The 21,189-nt window shown below is 39.5% G+C and overlaps 1 protein-coding gene across 3 annotated transcripts in view; it reads right to left on the bottom strand.

The window, feature by feature from the left end:
• ATXN7 (ataxin 7) overlaps positions 1-21,189 on the bottom strand; it is a 184,008-nt gene that overhangs the window by 80,676 nt on the left and 82,143 nt on the right. The window contains exon 1 of one of the 3 annotated variants that reach the window (XM_071212135.1): positions 2,313-2,393. The exons of the other annotated variants lie outside the window; for them this stretch is intronic. The gene's annotated coding sequence lies outside the window, so the exon portion shown is untranslated. Of the gene's footprint in view, positions 1-2,312; positions 2,394-21,189 lie in introns of those variants that run through there. 3 annotated transcript variants of the gene reach the window in all.

Here is a 21,189-nt window from a genome sequence, read left to right as displayed (position 1 = left end):
ACCGCGGACCTCCCATATGGTAGACGGACGCCCTAACCACTGGGCCAAAGTCCGTTTCCCAGGAGGCAGTTTCTTGGCAAATAAAATTTCCATGTTACAGGGTCTGAACCTCAAATCAAATTTTCTTTTGCTAGTGTATCCAGTGCAGTACCTAAGAGCAGTTCTGCAGTCAAACTGCTTGGATTCAAATCCCTACTCTTCCCCTTACTAGCTGTAAAAAGGTGGTTAAATTATTTAGACTCTCAACTCTCTAAGCTTCAGTTTCCTCAACTGTAGAGTAAGGCTGAGGACCTATACATTCTAGGGTTACTTGAAGGATTAAATGAAACAATCCATGGAAAGCACTCAGTGCTGGGCATGTAAGCATTCAATAAATGTTAGCTGAACAATCAAAAATACAAAATTCAAACAAATTAGAAAGGTTTGCCTCAAGGCTCCCAGCTCTCACTAACTCATAGGAGACTAATATCTGTATCAAATGACAATTTACTATTTTACAACGCAGGCTTAAATCTCAAGCAGTCTTGCGCCCCTTTTCCTATTACACACTGTGCCCTGAAGTCAATGAAAGGGAAAGGAGCAGCAGAGCAGATACACTGGGGCTCTGTCTGCAGAGGCCCAGTGGCCTATGTATAGGAGTTTAAGCTCTACCCCACAAGCCAGGGAAAGTTCAAGACTTTAACTCAGGAAAACATATAATATGAAAGGTAACTCTGGCATGAGTGTGGATCGGCTTAGGTAAGAGAGAGAGGGGTAGTCCCCAAGGATTAACACAAACATCAGAGCAAGAGAGGAAGTGCCTATGCGAGGAAGATGATACTCTGGAGGACCTTCCAAAGAGCTCAGGAGGTTGTGGGATGTGGGGGTGAAGGCAAAGGAGAAATTAAAAGATGTCTCCACATTTTATTCCTCATTCACTGCAGCTAATGTAGACTCATGGATGGTAGGACATAAAGAATGCAAGAACTTAGTTTGCTAAGGCAAAAGAGCATAAAGGGTTTTAGGAAAGTGACTCCAGAGCCAGGCTGGGTTCAAATCCCAGCTGTGCCAGTTAACTGATACCTCAGTGTCCTCATCTACAAATGGGTAAAATAATAGTACCTATCTCACAGGTTGTTGGGAAGACTAAATGAATATATGCAAAATGCTTAGAACAGTGCCTGGCACCTAGTAAAACTCTATATATTCAAGTTATTTTTTACCATCCTTCCCGTCATCTTCTTTTGGTCTCTGAGACAAATAGTGGCTTTGTCTCCATTCACACTCCACCCACCCACCCTCGCCCTCTACAATAACCACAGGGATGTTCTTAAATCATAAATCAGATGTCACTTGGCCCGGTTAAACCCCTTAGTGGTTTCCCAACACAGTCAGAATGAAAGTCATTGCTTAAAAGGCCTGGCTTGGCCTCTGCAACTTCAAGACATAGTACTCTCCTTGCACTCTTCACTCCAGTATTCCGTTCTGCTTGACAGCTATATCTGCACGTCAATCACTTTCCCACTTCAAGGCCTTTGCTAATGCTGTGGAGAATCCTTTGCCTGGCTGACTCTAGTCACAGCTTAAATTTAATCGGTAATACTTTCCCTAACCACTCAGCAAGCCCCTATCTCTTCCTACAATTCTCTCTCATCACTCACTAGTTATTTATAATTTGTGTTTTAGCTATTTCCCTGACTAGGATTTAAGCACCATGAAGGCAGGGGCCATGTCTGCCCATCACAATGCCTGGCACATAGAAGGTTCACAACAAAAGGATCTGAGAACAAGCCTCTAGAATCAGACAGTCTGAGGTCAAAACCCAACTTGACTTTGGGCAAATTATTCAACTTCTCTGTACTTCTCTATAGTCACCTGTAAAAAAGGGATGCTAATGGTACCTTCTTTAATGGGTAATTTTAAAGCTCAAGTGAGTTAGTATATATAAAGCCCTCAGAACTATGTCTGGCACAAAGTATGTACTAGATAGATATAACTTATTATAATTATTACTTTATTTTTACTGTGTGTTACACTGCCTACCTCTTTTGCCAGTCTGCAGCCACCACCTCTTACAATACTCTGTACTGAGCATTTACTGTGTATGCAGTATCATGGAAAATATTCTATATACACCATTCATTCATTCTTTTATACATTTGTGTGCTAGATTCCTACTATGGTCAGGCACTGTGTTTTGGTTTCAGGGCTGCTGATGCTAAGTACCAGAAATGAGTTGGCTTTTATAACGGGAAATTTAATAGGGGTAAAAGCTTACAGTTCTGAGGCTGTGAAATGTCCAACTCAAGGTATGATCAGAGATATTTTCTTACCAAAGTCAGCTACTGGTGATCTTAGTATCCTACCACGTGGGGAGGCAAGATGGTGGCCGATCTCTGCCGAGGTTCCTGACTTCCGCTCAGGGTTTCCATCTCCCAGATCCCAGCTGTGGGCAACCAGATGTACGGCTTACCTTTTCCAGTCACCTCTCTTAGTCTCAGCTATCAGCTTTCTTCCCAAGTTCAGCTGTGGGCTATCAGGCATATGGCTTACCTCCAGCCTTGAGCTGCTCTGTGGGTCCAGTCTCTTGGGGGTTTCTGGCTTAAGCTTTGGCTGCTAGTGATTCTTGAGTCCTCTCTCACATGGTAGGGTAAAAAATGGCAGCTTCTTATCTCTGTGTCTCCGTTTATATAAAGCTCCAGTAAAAGGGCAGAGACCTAACCTGAGTCATGTCTCACTGACATAGTCCAATCAAAAGGGCCCCACATCACAGGAATGGTTTAATTAAAAAACAATCCTTTTTACGGACTCACCAAATTCTAATTAGCACTTACTGTATTCTAGGTATAGGGTATACATCAGGGAATGAAAACAACAGCCAAAAAAAAAAAAAAATCCTGAGAAGTATTAATACTTAAAACAAAAATAATAAACATTTACAATTATTGAATGCTTCCTATATCTAGGTACAGTGCTAAGTATCAATTCATTTGGTCTTCACAATCACACCTACCTCAAAGAAACTGTTCTCTGCTTTATCAATAGAGTGAATGAGGCACAAGGCTAATTGCCTTAAGTTACAGAGACTTAAATGGAAGAACTAGGATATGGAGCTAGGCAACTCCAAAGCATATGCTATTTTATTACCACCATATTATACAAGCCCCCTTCACTGCTCAGTGCACTCCCTGGTTCTTCCCTGCCTCAGTTTTGAGTTACCTGGCTCTCCCAGGAAACCCCTGCCTTTCTACTTTATTTAATAAAAGTCAACCAAGGTGTTCCTATCTTTCAGGAGAGTTCTGAGGCTACCTCTAGACTGTCTGCTCTGACTGTTGCTCAAAAGTTTCCTTAGATACTAAGACTCTCACCCCATTAGTGACTGGAATACATCTAAGTAACCTGTAGGACCTTGAAGGCTCCTATCTACATAACTACGATTTTACTATAGTTAGTCCCAAATTTATTTAAGTGATGACATTCAGTACTGGATAACCAAAAGTAATATCAATGATATAAAAATGTTTTAAGTTGCTATTAAAGGGTTTTATAGTCTTAACTAGGAAAGGATGAAATTTTCTTTTCATCCTCCACACCCATCTCCCAAATTCATTTCTTGTACTCTAAAAATGAAATAAAACTGGATTTTCCTTTCACCATAAGATATTAAGTGATGGAATAAGCCATGGACTAAAAAAAGGCCAAGCAGCAAATTGCCAAAATATATGTGGTTTGAGACCCTTTCTGGACCAACACAGTCAATAAATATTGAATTAAAAAAAAAGACAAATGAGATGTTTCAAGTGAAAAGCAACCAATATAGCAAACCAAGGGACCACACTGTTGGACAGAAGAAAATACTTACATCTAATACTTATTATTCAAATGACCAATCTTACCATAGTGACCCTGCAAAGGTAAACATCATGCATGCTACTGTTGTCATTGCTTGTACTAAAACTGAGAAACAACGCCTGGAACAGGTCAAAGGAGGCAAATTTCAAAATCCTGGGAAATCTGGTTTGAGAAGGCAGGCAGGGCTACCTGGTGATCAAGAGCAGTACAAAACTTACTCTTGAGAACACTGTCCACAAATTCTGATCTCTCAAATCAGAAACCAAGCCTTCAAAGCTAAAGTCCTTAACCTGGAAGTCCCTGCCAAAATCATTACCAAATCTTGCCTGCATCACTGCCATTAAACTTTGTGTAATAGTAGGATGTGAGCTATAAGACAGTCTACCAATACTACCTGGCTCTTTGTAACCTCAAGCAAGGTATTTAACCTTTCAGCACCTTTCTTCATTTGAAAAAAAAAAAGGCAAAAATAAAGGTATCAACCTCAGTTCACTGTTGGACTGAATAATATCATTCCTGTAAAATGCTTAACACTATTTAAACATAGTAAGCAGAGTACATATAAATGATCAATAAAGAGCAGCATTTACTTATTTTATTAGTATTACTGTTAAGGTTACTGTTTTAATATCATGACTTGATTAAGAAAATAGTTCCTTCTTTTGTTTTTGTTCAAAAGGTATTCAATAGTGCAACACCACATCTACCAGGTATTTTTATGTGAGCTGTGGAAAACCCATGGCTTTCATACAACTAAGAACAGCATTAACTATGGAATGGTATTGGCTATCAATCTTCCTTTATGTTTTTATTATACAAACCATATCCTGGGCCATAAAACAAATCTCAACAAATATAAAAGAACTTAAATCATCCAGAGTATGTTCTCTGATCACTGGAACATAAGATAACAGGAAACTCTCTAAATACTTATAAAGTAAACAACACACTTCAAATAATCCATATGTCAAAGAGGAGCCAAGAGAAATTAAAAATACACTGAGGGAAGCGGACTTGGCCCAATGGTTAGGGTGTCCATATACCACATGGGAGGTCCGTGGTTCAAACCCCGGGCCTCCTTGACCCATGTGGAGCTGGCCCATGCACAGTGCTGATGCGTGAAAGGAGTGCCCTGCCACACAGGGGTGTTCCCCGTGTAGGGGAGCCCCACGCACAAGGAGTGCGCCTCGTAAGGAGAGCCACCCAGCGTGAAAGAAAGCGCAGCCTGCCCAAGAATGGCATTGCACACACAGAGAGCTGACACAACAAAAAGAAACACAGATTTCCGGTGCTGCTGATAAGGATAGAAGTGGTCACAGTGAATGGACACAGAGAGCAGACAACTGGGGGGGGGGGGGGGGGGAGAAGGAAAGAAATTAAAAAATAAATACACTGAAAAATCATGAAGGGAAGTGGACGTGGCTCAACTGATAGAGTGCCTGCCTACCACATGGGAGGTCCAGGGTTCAAACCCAGGGCCTTTTGGCCCATGTGGTAAGCTGGCCCACGTGCAGCACTGCCACATGCAAGGAGTCCCGTGCCACGCAGGGGTGTGCCCTGTGAGGGGAGCTCCATGCGCAAGGAGTATGCCCCTCACTGAGCCGCCCCATGCGCAAAAAAGCACAGCGCGCCCAGGAGTAGTGCCGCACACATGGAGAGCTGACACAGCAAGATCACGCAACAAAAAGAGACACAAATTCCCAGTGCCACTAAGAATGTAAGGGGACACAGAAGAACACACAGTGAATGGACACAGGGAGCAGACACCTGGGGGGCAGGGAAAGGAGAAAGAAGTAAATAAAATCCTTAAAAAAAAAATCATAAAAATAAAAATGCAGCATACCAAAATTGCAGCAATCAGAGAAAGCAGTGTTGAGAATAAATTTAGAGCACAATGCTTATATATGAAAAGATGTAAAGTTTCAAATATATTAATCATCTACTTCAAGAACAACACAAACAACAAGGAAAACCAGCAAAATAAACCCAAAGCAAGCAGAAGGAAAGAAACAATAAAGATAAGAAATGAATGAAATTGAAGAGAGAAAAATCAATGAAACAAAAAACTGGTTCCTTGAAAACATCAATAAAACCAACAAACCTTCAAGACTGACAGAAAGAGAGAGAGAGGAGATAATTTACTAATATCAGAAATGAAACATGGGCTATCAATTTATGTTGACACATGAAGGATAACAAGTATATCCTCCAAATAAATCGACACAAAAACATTTGATATGTTAGATGAAATGGAAAAATCCCTTGAAAAGTACAAACTACTACAAGTCATCCAATATCAAACAGGTAATTTGAAGTGCTGTAATTATTAAGGAACTTGATTTTGCAAAGCTCATCTGAAAAAGAAATCTTCAGGCCTAGATGGTTTCACTGGAGAATTCTACCAAAAGTTTAAAGAAAAAGTAACACCATTCTGTTCCAGAAAATACAAGAGGAGGACATATTACGCAACTCAGTCTATGAAATCAATGTTACCTGACACAAACATCAAAGGAAGTAGAAAAGAAAAAAGAAAAAGAAAACTATAGATTAATATTCCTCATGAATACAAATGCAAAAACTCTTAACAAAATATAAGCAAAAATAATTCAGCAATAAATGAAAAGAATCACACACCATGACCAAAAGGCTTTATTCCAGTGATACTAGGCTGATTCAACATTTGAAAACTGATCAATGAAATCCATATTAAAAGGCTAAAGCAGAAAAAACACATGATCATATCAATGATGCAAGAAAATAAACTATTTCATAAAATCCAAAAGCCATTTCATGATAAAAATCTCAGAAAACTAGAAATAGAGGAGACTCCCTCAACTTGATAGAGAACATTTGTAAAAAACCTACAGCTCTGGAAAACTGTTCTAGGCCTTAGGACACCACAGGAAAGCTCAGATACCACCCAGAAGAGAAAAGGGTGAAGGAAAGGAGTCTCAGGTGGCTGGGAAAAAAATTCCGTGAGTAAAGCTGCCCCCCACCTTTGCAGTGAAAAGCACTGGGTCCTCTGGCCCCTAGCGGATGGGTTATGGACTGAGGGGTTACAGAGGCCCTCTTCCCCAAGAAAGGGGAGAGGGAGGAACACAGCCTACGGCAAATTCAGATTATGGCCAGCAAACTTGGTTTGCTGCACTGGAGGAGTACACATTTCTGGGCCGGGTAAGGCCGCACCAGGGTTTGGCCCGAAAGCTGGCAGGTTGCTAAAGATAACATGCCTTCTTAAACATCCACCCTTCCTACTGCCCCAGGCTGACTGCTGAGGATGCAGAGGGAGGGAAAGTGAGGCTAGCCACGTTTACAAGGCTGGGCCTGCGCTGTGTACCTTGCTTCCGTACTGACCACCTGGGTGGTTTACAGTGAATGCATTCCCCCCAAAATCAGAGGCCTGAGCTGAGAGGTCTGCCAAAGAGTGCCATGTGCTGGCAGACCAGGAAAGTGCATGCAAAGAAAGGAAAAATATTAAGAAATAAAAGAGACAATCTGCTGTCTTTACTGCCCCCTTTCCAAGCCCCTTGGAAACTGGCTGCACCCCATTACTGCATCCTTAGCCCTGGCTTGAGCAGTTAAACAGGGCAATCCTAAATATCTAGAACAATTTGAACCAAGAACCAAAGAAAAACGGAAGCACACAGCTTCTTAACAGTCAACCCCTAGGCAAGAGAGAGAAACTGAACTTAAGAATTCAGCATCATAAACAGACGCCTAGACATCATTAAAAAATTAAAAGCCATACTAAGAAAAAGGAAGATACGACTCAGGCAAAGGAACAAATGAAAGCTCCAGATAAGACACAGGACTTGAAACAACTAATCAATGATGTTCATCCAAATCTTCTAAAATCAAATTATGGAGTTGAAGGACAACATAGCTAAAGAAATGAAAGACATGAAGACGATACTGGGCATGCATGAAGAAAATTTTGAACCCTTTAATAGGACAATAACAGCTTATGGGAATGAAAGATAGAATAAATGAGATTAAAAATACAACAGAGGGAAGCGGATTTGGTCCAACAGTTAGGGTGTCCGCCTACCACATGGGAGGTCCAAGGTTCAAACCCAGGGCCTCCTGACCCGTGTGATGAGCTGGCCCATGTGCAGTGCTGATGTGCGCAAGGAGTGCCGTGCCACGCAGGGGTGTCCCCCGCGAAGGGGAGCCCCACGCGCAAGGAGTGCGCCCTGTAAGGAAAGCTGCCCAGCACGAAAAAAGTGCAGCCTGCCCAGGAGTGGTGCTGCACAGAGAGCTGACGCAGCAAGATGACACAACAAAACGAGACACAGATCCCAAGTGCCACTGACAAGAATAGAAGTGGACACAGAAGAACACACAGCGAATGGACACAGAGAGCAGAAAACTGGGGGTGAGGGGGTTGGCATGGGGAAAGGGAGAGAAATAAATAAAAAATAAAATCTAAACAACAACAACAGAGGGTCTTAGCGCATGTATTGGCACACTCAATACGTATGGGCTGGCTTGGCGACATGCTCTCTCTGGAGTCTCTGACTGCATGGTAGAGCCTGGTGCCATCTCTGCCTTGCGATGATCACTGCCACTCCTTGCCCTGTAGCCACAGCCACAATTGCCATTTCAGGACCGGCTGTATAATTAGGCCACATCTTCAATGAGTAAATATACTTTTCAGTTCTGTGGTTTTCTTGGTCAGACATTTATGGCCTTTCTGAAGGGCAGTGGAGATGACTGCCAGGTACAGCATAACCTCTATGAAGACAAGTGAACTGTAGAAACCTATTACTACTCCACCAAAAAACCCCCATAAGAGTAGTTAACCTGGAGAAAGGAGTGTTGAATTGAAATCTGCATAGCATTTTACAAGACTACTAACCTGAATGGGGTAAACCTCGTGCACTTCTTTACATTGCCTCAGTATTACTGGATTGAAGAACTGCTGCCTCTTGTTAGGAGGTTCATTTCATTTTCCATTACATTCAACTTCAAATTCAAAGCACTGAGAATTTCAAGTGGAGTATATTGAAAGTAGACTTCAGTTGCTATCATTTCTGTATTCGATTTTTAAAAATTCTTTCATAACCCTTGTGGCAGTTTGAGATTATTATGAATCCCAAAAAGAAAAGGATTATATTTGTAAACTGGTCTGTTCCTCTGAGTGTGATGCCCTTTGATTGTATTCGATTCAGTGAGAGGTCTCTGATTAAGTTTATTTGATAAAATCGATTTAGAGCTTCTGTTTGAGCTATATTTGTGTAGCTCAGGTTGAGTCCCCACCCCCTTTGGCCTATATAAATGGACACTCAAGAAGATATACAAAAGAAGATACAGGAAGAGAGAGAGCTCTTTTCATATTTGATCCTTGGGCCTGGGGAGAGAAGAGCCATTCACCTGATAGTTTGCAGCAGAAGGGAACAGAGAAGCTGAGCAGCTGAGTGTCTTGGAAAGAAATGAGCCCTATGCCAGAGACTGATATAGGAAGCCCTGAGAGACAAGGCAGAGATCGCCTGCCATCTTGCTTCAACACATGGCAACTGACTTTGGTGAGAAAGAAGCCTTAAGTTGGACTCTTTAGGGCCCTGTAACTATAAACGTTTATACCAAATAAATACCCTTTATAAAAGCCAATAGATTTCTGATACTTTGCATCAGCATCCCTTTAGCTAATACAATCCCATGCATGCTTTTAACTAAATTAACATGACTCGAATGACAAGCCAGCTCTTGTGGAAGATTTATCATATATAACCCAAGCAATGCAACCTTAAGCAAATTTATAGAGGAACTCAAGAAGTATAGTTATAGTAGTAAAAGTATATGAAGCAGAAAACTTATGACACAGCTCTTGTGGAGAAAGAAGGCATCCATGTTCTTGATTGGTCTTTTGATGATGGTGAACTACTATCCAACCAGATTGTTGGTATTGGTTAAGTTGTAAAAATTAAGTTTTGTGAAGAACTTGGTTGCTACATTGGTGGTCATGGTGCTGCAAGTCTTAGGAGAGTCCCAATGTTTGTTGTCCTAGAACTGAGTGAAGGTAAAAAACAGTACAGTTCAAAAGACAAAAGTGTCATGTAGCTTTTAACAGCAAGCAACTTTTGTACTTGGAGAAGTATCATCCTAAAATGAGGCTGCATTTCAAAGACTCCAATGGTCACAGAAACAATGTGCATTAAATAAAACTGGGGTGCCTGATGCTAATGCTTTGGAAGTGGAACTTGAGAGAGGACCTAATTTATTGTACATATTAGCCAACATGTTGGTGAATAAATCTAATGAAGCTTCCATAAGTGCATGGAAAAACAATTTTACCGTACTACAAGTATAAAAGAATTGCAACCTCTATGGATTACAATCAGCCTATTTGGACACTTACCAAAGATTTTTTGCTGGTCAGTATTTAAAATGGGCTTATCATTTATAACAACTGACCTTTCCTGAAAACATGCAGTACTAAGTTTAAGTCTTCTTTAAATTATTTCCATGACAGAATTTTATCAATAAATAAGAATTTTGAGAGATTAGTTGCCAAAATACCCAGCACAATACTTGTATATATTTTTTTCCTTTTTTTAATTTTTTATTCATTTTTAAAAAATATTACATTCAAAAAATATGAGGTCCCATTCAACCCCACCGACTTGTGATATTTTTAGTATCATACAGAACCTAAAATCCCAAGAACTAAGAACACCCTAAACCTTATGTGGTTTATTCATCCAATCATTTCAAACACTGAAAGTAGGGTCTATATGGTTATTGTCTGTTCACTTTATGTTTACATCTCCCAGGTCTGTACCAGTATGAATAAGGTTTGCACAACCACTGAATTTTGTTGTGATATTTACCAAGTCTTATGATGATTATTTAATGTCTATATAGATCTCATTTTGTGACTTTAGGAAAAAACCTCCATTTTGAAAATCTTCGTTGTACAGAAGGACATGTCTTTAATGTCTCCAGACAAAAAAGTCTTACAGTTAATTTAATGTTTGCACTTTGAGGTACAACTTAACTTAGAGGGCCTGACAAATGAATGAGAAGGAGCTATTAAATATTTTCAGTAAAATGTTGCTTTCATCTTGTGCAGAACATGTAGAATATGCTCTTTAACTTAGTAAATACTTTGAAAAGGAAGAGATGCTTTGTTATGATAGCCATAATAATTCTTTTATTAAAAATTTATTGAGTTTATAGAACCAGCAAAATGGAAGCAGGGTAAGGAGCTCCTAGAGTCAGCTCTTGCTACAGGGAAGTTAGTAATAAGCACCTGTTTGGGGGCTCAAGGAGACCAGAAGAGCATCCTGAAACATCCTTGGAAGAATGGAAGGAGGAGACTGCCCATCTGCAGAGATTCATAAGTAGAGCGCTCCACACCCCGGGGGCCGGTGCCCATCCTCCACTGGAGGCATGAGCTGCCTTGGGAGCCGTTCCGTGGCTGGAAATGGAAGTTCCTTACCGAAAATAGGGGAGGAAGAGACGGTTGGGCACTAACTTCACCTACTGACGAGTAAATTTGGTGGGCTAAAGTACAATCCTGAGAACAGCTGAAGTTTGAGCCTGTCCATGTCAGAAAGAGGCCGGGAGCCACCATCTTAACTCCGCGCCCGGCACAAGGTGAAGTGGGGTGGACTGAAAATTCCAGTGCTGGTGGGGACTGGCTTCTTTCCATCCAGATCAGATTGCAGTTATAGCCTAGGCCCCAGTGCCACCTCTGGCAGGGAGAAAGCTGGTGGGACCTGCGCCAGCCTCTCCGGGAAAATACAGGCCATGCCGTGGAGGCCGGTGATCACCCTACTCTGGCGACACAAGTCACCCAAGGAACTACTCTGTGGCTGGAATTGGAAGCTCCACTTCACAATAACAGGGGAAGAAGAGATGTTGGCCACCAATTTCAGCTACTGATTAGTAAATTCAGCTGGCTAAAGTAATAACCCTAAGAACAGCTACAGTTTGAAACTGTTCAAGTCAGAAAGAGGCTGGTAGCTGCCATGTTGCCTCCACTCCCAGCATGAGAGGAAGCCCGGCTTACTGAAAATCAGTGACAGCAGAGATGGTTTTCTTACACCCAGATTGGCCTGCAGCCCTAACCTAGGCTTCAGCCCCACCTCTAGAAGGGAGGAGGCTGGCGTGCAGGTACATTTGGCTGGCATAGACTGAATAATCGGAAGTCTATCAGGGCAACTACAGTCATCTTGGACCTGCACTACATAGATTGCAGCGCCATCCCCGCTCCAGGAAGGAGAAAAAGGGGCTTGAAGCTTCATCAGTCTCTCTAGGCAACTACAGTCTAGGCCTGGATTATTCCACACAGCTGTGGCTCTGTCCCTACCCCTGGCAAAGGAGAAAGCTGGGAGAAGCTTCATCAGTCCCTGGGGCAAAAAGGGCAGCTTAAACCTTCACAGCTTATAGCACCAACTACATCCTTGGCTCCTACTACACAACCAGCAAGGAAGAAGGGGGAGGAAGCCCTAAATTAAAGAGAAAAGCTGCAACCAGAATAAATATTCTAATCAGACAGATGCCAAGACACCAACAAAAAATTACAATCCACACTAAGAAACAGGAAGATATGGCCCAGTTAAAGGAACAAGATAAGCCTCCAGATGACATAAAGGAGTTCAGACAACTAATCATAGATGTTCAAACAAATTTCCTTAATAAATTAAATAAGACGGCTAAAGAGATAAAGGACATTAAGAAGACACTGGGGGAAGTGGCTGTGGCTCAACTGATTGGGCTACCTACCATCTACCATATAGGAGGCCCAGGGTTCGCATCCCCTCTGAAGGCAAGCTGGCCCGCGCCCCGTGGAGAGCTGACAGTGCCACGCCTGCAGAGAGTTGGCACAGTAAAATGATGCAAAACAAAGGGAGACAAGCAAACACATAAGAATGCACAGCAAATGGAGAGACAGCAGACAGCAAAACAAGCCGCAAGGGGGAGGGGGAAATAAATAAATAAGGAAATTTAAAAAAAAAAAAAGACATTGGATGAACACAAAGAAGAATCTGAAAGCACACCAAGAAAAACAACAGATCTTATATGAACAAAAGGTGCAGTAAGTGAAATTAAAAACACATTGGAATCATATAATAGCAGATTTGAGGAGGCAGAAGAAAGGACTGGTGAGCTTGAAGAAATGGCCTCTGAAAGTGAGTATACAAAAGAACAGATGCAGTAAAGAATGGGAAAAATTGAACAAGGTCTCAGGGAACTAAACAATAGCAAAAGATGTGCAAATATACATGTCATGGGTGTACCAGAGGAGAATAGAAAGGAAAAGGGGCAGAAGGAATATCTGAAGAAGTAATGGTAGAATATGTCCCAACTCTACTGAAGAACATAGATATCCATGTCCAAGAAGCACAACATACTCCTATTTGAAAAAATCCAAACAGATCAACTCTGAGACAAATGCCAAAGACAGAGAGTGAATTCAGAGAGCAGCAAGAGAAAAGCAATGCATAACATATAAGGGATACCCAATAAGAATAAGTGCAGATTTCTCAAAAGAAACCACTGAGGCAAGGAGACAGTGGTAGGATATATTTAAGATACTGCAAGAGAAAAAGTTCCAGCCAAAAATCTTATATCCAATAAGACTGTTTTTCAAAAATGAGGGTGAGTTTAGAATATTCACAGATAGAAACTGAGAGAGTTTGTAACCAAGATACCAGATTTGCAGGAAATACTAAAGGATGTGCTAGAGTTTGAAAAGAAAAGAGAGGCCTGGAAGAGAGTTGAGAAATGAAGATTGTATCAATAAAAGTAACTAAAAGTGTCAAGAGTGGTGAAAATAAAGTGTGGCAGATAAACCCCAAATATTCAAGAATAAACCTAATCAACTATGTAAAGCACTTGTCTTCAGAAAACTACAACTCAATGTTAAAAGAATCAAAAAAGGCCTAAATAATCATGCTCACAGATTAGAAGACTAATTATCGTTAAGATGTCAGTTTTACTCAATTGATGTACAGATGCAACGCAATCCTGAAAATATTCCACCAGCATTTTTTGAATAAATGGAAAACACAATTATCAAATTTATTTGGAAGGGTAAGGGGTCCTGAATAGCCAGAAAAATCTTAAAAAGGAAAAGCAAAGTTAGAGGACTCTCATTTTCAGACTTTAAATCATATTACCTAGCTACAGTGGTAAAAACAGCATGGTATTGACATAAAGACAGACGCATAGACCAATGGAACCAAATCGATGGTTCAGAAACAGACCATCACATGTATGGTCAAGTGATTTTTGACTAGCCTGTCAAACCCACCCAGCTCAGGCATAAATGGAGCTGAAAGAACTGGATATCCATAGCTAAACGAGATCCCTATCTCACACCTTATCCAAAAAATTAATTCAAAATGAATAAAAAGCCTAAATATAAAATCAAGAACCACAAAAATTCTAGAAGAAAATGTAGGAAAAAATCTTCCTGGTAGAAGATGGATTCCTAAAGGAGATAAGAGAAGGACTAGATGGACTACTAATTAGCTTTTCTGTAAAAGTGTGAAAATGTATAGAGTTGATGGTAACACATTATAGTGAGTAACAGCTGCTTTATAAATGGGAATGTGGCTGAAAATGGTAGTCTAAGGATGTAAATACCAATTGAAAGAATGCTAGCGAATAATCTAAATAGCACAGTAAACCCAGAGGTGGATAAGAACTGTGGTTGACGGTACATGCAAAAGTGTCCTTTGTAGTTAGAGTAAATGTACATCACTACTGCATGGTGGTGGGAAAGTGGATAATCATGGGAAAAATACAACTGGAGAGACCTATGGACTGTGGTTAGTGCAATAATGTAATATTCTTGCTTCTTTGCCAAAGATGTACTATGTTAATAATGTGGCAGTATGGGAAATGTGTGCCAAATATACACTGTGGACCTGGTAATAATCAGATGATATTATCTCATAATCTGTAACAATTATTCCACCATGGTGTGGTGTGTTGATAGAGGGGTGTTGTTTGGGAATTCTTCACATGTGCATGATTGCTTTGTTAAGTTTACAACTTCTGTCATAAAAATATATTTTAAAAATAACAACTAAAAAAGAAAATGAAAAAAATTGAAATAAGGTGGGTTGGGGGAAAAACACACTAAATGTAAGATAAGGACTATAATTAGTAGTAAGATTTTGACAATATTCTTTCATAATTCATAACAAATGTCCCATGACAATGCAAGGTGTTGGTGGAGGGTTGATGTATCCCTGTATGATGTTATGCATGTTTGCTTTGTAAGTTCACAACTTTTACTATACACTTATTGTTTATGTATGTTCATATATAAATGAGATAATAAAAATAGGGTGGGTTGGGGAAAAACACTTTGGTTAATAGTAATATTGCGGTTATTCTTTAATCATTATTTAAAAATATTTAACAACAATGCAAGGTATTGGTGGTAGGATGAGGTATGAGAACACTGTATGATTCTATATGTTTGTTTTGTAAGTTCACAACTATTACTATACGCTTATAGTTTATGTATGGTCATGTATGAGTGATATGCTCCATGAACATGAACATATATAACCAAAAATAAACAATAAGTGTATAGTAAAAGTTGTGAACTTATAAAACGAACATGTATAACATCATACAGGGCTCCCATGCTACAATAATTCTTAATCATAAAATTTCTGAAATTCTTGTCATTTTTTCCATATCTATTTGCAGCTATTTACCAGCTATTATTTTTGTTTAGGTGTGATTTTTTTTCCCTTCTCTTCCAAACCTCTTGCAAAAAAAGAAGGTTTCTGCTAATTAATTCCTTTTGAAGAATATTATATGCCTTTTGAGCTGTGTCACTTAATATTTGAAACTTGATAATTTGTTTTATTATGTAATGGATAAAATGGTGATGTGTATTAATGTTAGTTCAACCATTTATTTATACTGTCTGGAAATATGTAGTTATAGTTCTGCAGGAAAAATAATGTGTCAGTGTTCACCAGCTTGTAAAAACCAAGTGAGAGAGCTTAAATATCTAAATAAACAATGAAATGCTATTCACACATACACGCACATACGATAAAGGCATACAACAGCAGATTTGAAATCATGGAAGAAAGAATCAGGAATGTAGAGGACAGAACAGCTGAAAGTGAAGAGAGAAGAAGAGAGAGAAAAGAATGGAAAAAATTGAGCAGGGGCTCAGGGAGTTCCAGAGGGAGAAGAGAATTAAAAAAGGGGCAAAAAGAGTATTTGAGGAAATATAAGGGCCAAAAATTTCCCAATTCTCATGAAAGACATGAATACATATGCAGAAAGAACAGCACCCTCCAATTAGAAAAAATCCAAATAGGTCTACACCTACGTAATATTCAGAATGCCAAATGCCAAAGGTAAAGAGAAAATTCTGAGGGCAGGAAGGGAGCTGTGAAACATCACATATAAGGGACCAATAAAACTTACAATGGATTTCTCTTCAGGACTCTTGGAGAGAAGGCAATGGTATGGTATAATTAAGATACTAAAAAAGAAACAGTGCCAGCCAAGAATTCTTTATTTAGCAAAACTATCTTTCAAATACGATGAAACTTTTATTCACAGATAAACAGAAATTATGAGAGTTCGTAAATAAGAATCCAGCTCTATAGGAAACACTAAAGGGAGTTCTGCAGCCAGAAAAGACAAGAGAGAGAGGCTTACAGGAGAGTGTAGAAAGGGAAAACTATGAGAAAGGGTAACCAAAAAGATAAAAAGGGGAAGTGGATTTGGCCCAACGGATAGAGTGTCCACCTGCCACATGGGAGGTCCAAGGTTCAAAACCAGGGCCTCCTAACCCGTGTGATGATCTGGCCCATGCGCAGTGCTGATGCGTGCAAGGAGTGTCATACTACACAGGGGTGTCCCCTGCGTTGGGGAGCCCCACATGCAAAGAACGCACCCTGTAAGGAGAGCTGCCCAGTGTGAAAAAAATGCAGCCTGCCCAGGAATGGCGCTACTCACACGGAGAGCTGACGCAGCAAGATGATGAAACAAAACGAGATATAGATTCCAGGTGTCATTGACAATAATACAAGTGGACAAAGAAGAACACACAGCATATGGACACAGAGAGCAGACAATGGGGGTGGGGAAGGGGAGTGAAATAAATAAATAAAAATATTTTTTAAAAAAGGTAGAAAAAATGTATGACATATGAAAGCCAAAGGATAAAATGGCTGAAGTAAGTAATGCCTTTACAGTAATAACACTGAATGTTAATGGATTAAACTCACCAATCAAAAGACAGTGGCTGACTGAATGAATAAGAAAACATAAGACATCCATATACTGGCTGCAGGAGACTCCCCTTAGACCCGAGGATGCAAAAAGACTGAAAGTGAAAGGCTGGAAAAATTTTATCACATAATCAGTAACCAAAAGAGAGCAGAGATAGCTATACTGGTGTTGGATAAAAGAGGCTTTAAATGCAAAAAGTCATGAGATGCAGAAGGCCACTTATATAAATAAAAGAGGAAATCCACCAGGAAGGAGTAAGTCATAAATATCTAGGCAAACTCTGAAAAAAACTGAAATGAGAAATAGACATTTCTACAATAAAAGTTGGAAACTTCAACATGCCACTCACAACAAAGGAAGACAGAAGATCAACAAGGAAACAGAGAACTTGAACAATATGATAAATGAGCTGGACCGAAAGACATAAACAGAACAATGCATCCCATATCAAGCAGGTTATACATTTTTCTTGAGTGCCCATGGATTTTTCTCCAGGATAGACCATATCTTGGGTCACAAAACAGCTCTCAATGAATTTAAGACTAAAATTATACAAAGCACCTTCTCAGATCATAATGGAATGAAGCTGAAAATCAGTAACAGGTAGAAAAGGGGAAATTTTACAAATATATGGAGGCTAAATAACATATTCCCAAACAATCAGTGGATCAAAGAAGAAATTGGAGGAGAAATTGATAATCTTGAGAAGAATGAAAATGAGAACACAATTTATCAAAACTTACGGGATATAGCAAAGGCAATGCTGAGAGGGAAGTTTATAGCTGTAAATGCCTGTGTTATAAAAGAAGAGCTAAAATCAAAGACCTAACCGAACATAAAGAGGAACTAGAAAAAGAAGAGCAAACCAATCCCATATCAAACAGAAGGAAAGAAATAACAAAAATTAGAAATTGAGAACAAAAAAAAACAATAGAGAAAAAGCAATAAAACCAAAAGCTGGTTCTTTGAGAAGATCAATATAACATTGACAAAACTTTAAGCTAGACTAATAAAGAAAAAAGAGAAGATGTAAAAAAATAAAATCAGAAATGAAAGCGGGAACGTTATGACTGACCCTGCAGAAATAAAAAGGGTCATAAGAGGCTATTAGGAGAAACTGTATCCAACAAGTTAGACAACCTAGATGAAATGGACAAGTTCCTAGAAATGCACAAACAACCTACATTGACTCTACAAGAAACACAGGAACTCAAGAAACCAATTACAATTAAAAGATTCAGTTGTCAAAAAATTTTCCAACAAAAAAAAAGTCCAGGACCAGATGGTTTCAAAAATGAATTTGACCAAATATTTTGAGAAGAATTAATACCAATCCTGTTTAAACTCTTTCAAAAATTCCAAAAGGAAGGAAAATTACCCAACACATTTTATGAAGCCAACCTCACCCTAATATCAAAGCCAGATAACGATACTACAGGAGAATTACAGACCAATCTCTCTAATAAACATGATGCAAAAATTTGCAACAAAATACTTGCACACTACATCCACCAGCATATTAAAAGACTTATACACCACGATCGAGTGGATTTTATTCCTGGTATGGAAGGGTGGTTCAACATAAGAAAACCAATTAACTTAATAAACCACGTTAACAAATGGAAAGGAGAAAACCACATGATCATCTAAATTGATGCAGAAAAAGCATTCAACAAAATCGAGTATCCTTTCTTGATAAAAATGTTTGAAAAGATAGGTATAGAAGGAAAGTTATGCAACATAATAAAGGGCATAAAAATCCCACAGCTAACACTGTACTCAATGGCGAGAGGTTGAAAGCTTTCCATCTAAGATTAAGAACAAGACAAGGATGCCCACTATCACCACTGTGATTCAACACTGTACTAGAAGTTCTAGGTAGAGCGATTAGGCAAGAAAGAGAAATAAAAGGCATCCAAATTGGAAAACAGGATGTAAAACTTTCACTATTAGCAGATGACATGGTCCTATATTTAGAAAATCCCAAAATATATACAACAAAGTTCTCAGAGGTAATAAATGAGCTCAGGAAAGTGGCAGAACACAGTATTAACACACAAAAATCAGTAGTGTTTCTAATACACTTGTAATGAGCAAGCTGAGGAGGAAATCAAGAAAAAATTTCCATATTCCATTTACAATAGCAACTAAAAGACTCAAACATCTAAGAATTAATTTACCTAGAAATGTGAAGGATCTGTATTCAGAAAACTACAAAACACTGCTAAAAGAAATCTTTAAAAAGACCTAAACAAATGGAAAGACATTCCATATTCAGACTGGAAGACTAAACATCATGAAGATGTCAATTCTACTCAAACTGATTTATAGATTCAAAATAATCCCAATCAAAATTCCAACAGCCTACTTTACAGAAATAGTCAATTACCCAATTTATTTGGATGGGAAAGAGGTCCCAAATAACCAAAAACATCCTAAAAAAGAAGAGCCAAGTCAGAGGACTCTCACTGCCTGACTTATTTTTTAAGGATTTATTTTATTTATTTCTTTCCCCTTCCCCCCCACCCAGTTGTCTGTTCTCTGCTGCATGTTCTTCTTTTTGCCTGCTTCTGTTGTCAGTGGCATGGGAATCTGTGTTTCTTTTTGTTGCGTCATCTTGCTGCGTCAACTCTCTGTGTGGGTGGCACCATACCTGGGCAGGCTGTACTTTCTTTCGTGGTGGGCGGCTCTTCTTATGGGGGGCACTCCTTGTGCGTGGGGCTCCCCTATGCGGGGGACACCCCTGTGTGGCACAGCACTTCTTGCATGCATCAGCACTGCGCATGGGCCAGCTCCACACAGGTCAAGGAGGCTCAGGGTTTGAACCCTGGACCTCCCATGTGGTAGACAGATGCCCTATCCACTGGGCCAAGTCTGCCGCCACTGCCTGACCTTGAAACATATCACAGAGCTACAGTGGTTAAAATAGCATGGTACCGGCATAAAGACAGACACGCTGATCAGTGGAATAGAATTAAGAGTCCAGAAATAGACCCTCTCCTCAATGGCCAACTGGTTTTTGACAAACCTACCAAATCCACATTGCTGGGACAAAATAGTCTCTTCAACAAATGGTGCTGGGAGAACTAGATATCCATAAGTGAAAGTGTGAGAGAGGACCCCTATAAAAGAATCAACTCAAAATGGATCAAAAACCTAAAACATAAAAGCCAGGAAGAAAATATAGAAAAATGGGAGCTACTCAAAATCAAACACTCTACACCTCAAAGGACTTTGTGAAGAGGGTAACAAGGCAGCAAAGACACAATGGGAGAAAATATTTGGAAATCACACATCTGACAAGGGTCTAATATCCATGATAATATAAAAAGATCTTACAATTGAACAATAAAAAGACAAATGAGATCATTAAAAAACAGGCGAAAGGCCTGAGTAGATATTTTACTAAATAAGAAATACAAATGATGGAAAAGCACATGAAAAAATGTTCACCATCACTGGCTACTAGGGAAATACAGATCAAAGCTACAATGAGATATCATTTCACACCTATTAGAATGGTCACTATTTAAAAAAAAAACAAACAAAACTACAAGTGCTGGAGAGGACATGGAGAGCTGGGAATGCTTATTATTCATTGTTGATGGGAATGTAGACTGGTACGGCCACTGTGGAAGTCTGTTTGCTGGTTCCTAAGGAAGTTAGATGTAGACCTACCATGTGCCCCAGCAATATCACTACTAAGTATATACCCAGAAGATGTGAAAGCAGTTATAGGAACAGACATATGGTGTTCATAACAGCATTATTCAGCTAGAAGATGGAAACCACCCAGGTGTCCCATCAACTGGTGAATGGATAAACTGTGGTGTAAACACACGATGGAATATTACTCAGCTGTAAGAAGAAATAAAGTTGTGAAGCAAATGACAACATGGATGAACCTGGAGGACATTATGAAAAGTGAAGCAAGCCAGGAACAAAAGGACAAAAATTTTATGACTTTGCTATTGTGAACTAAGTACAATGAACAAATTAATGGCGTTAATAGTCAGAATATAAGTCACCAGACAACAGAATGTAGTCAGAGAATGGAAAGCTGAGGTTTATCTGTGCAGAACTGGTAAAAAGTTGTTTGTAAGTGTTTGGAAATGAACAGAAATGATGACA

Source organism: Dasypus novemcinctus, chromosome 26 (assembly GCF_030445035.2).
Source record: "Dasypus novemcinctus isolate mDasNov1 chromosome 26, mDasNov1.1.hap2, whole genome shotgun sequence".
Classification (NCBI taxonomy): domain Eukaryota; kingdom Metazoa; phylum Chordata; class Mammalia; order Cingulata; family Dasypodidae; genus Dasypus; species Dasypus novemcinctus.
Note: the sequence above shows the minus strand (reverse complement) of the source record. Positions and strands in the feature narration are given on the sequence as shown.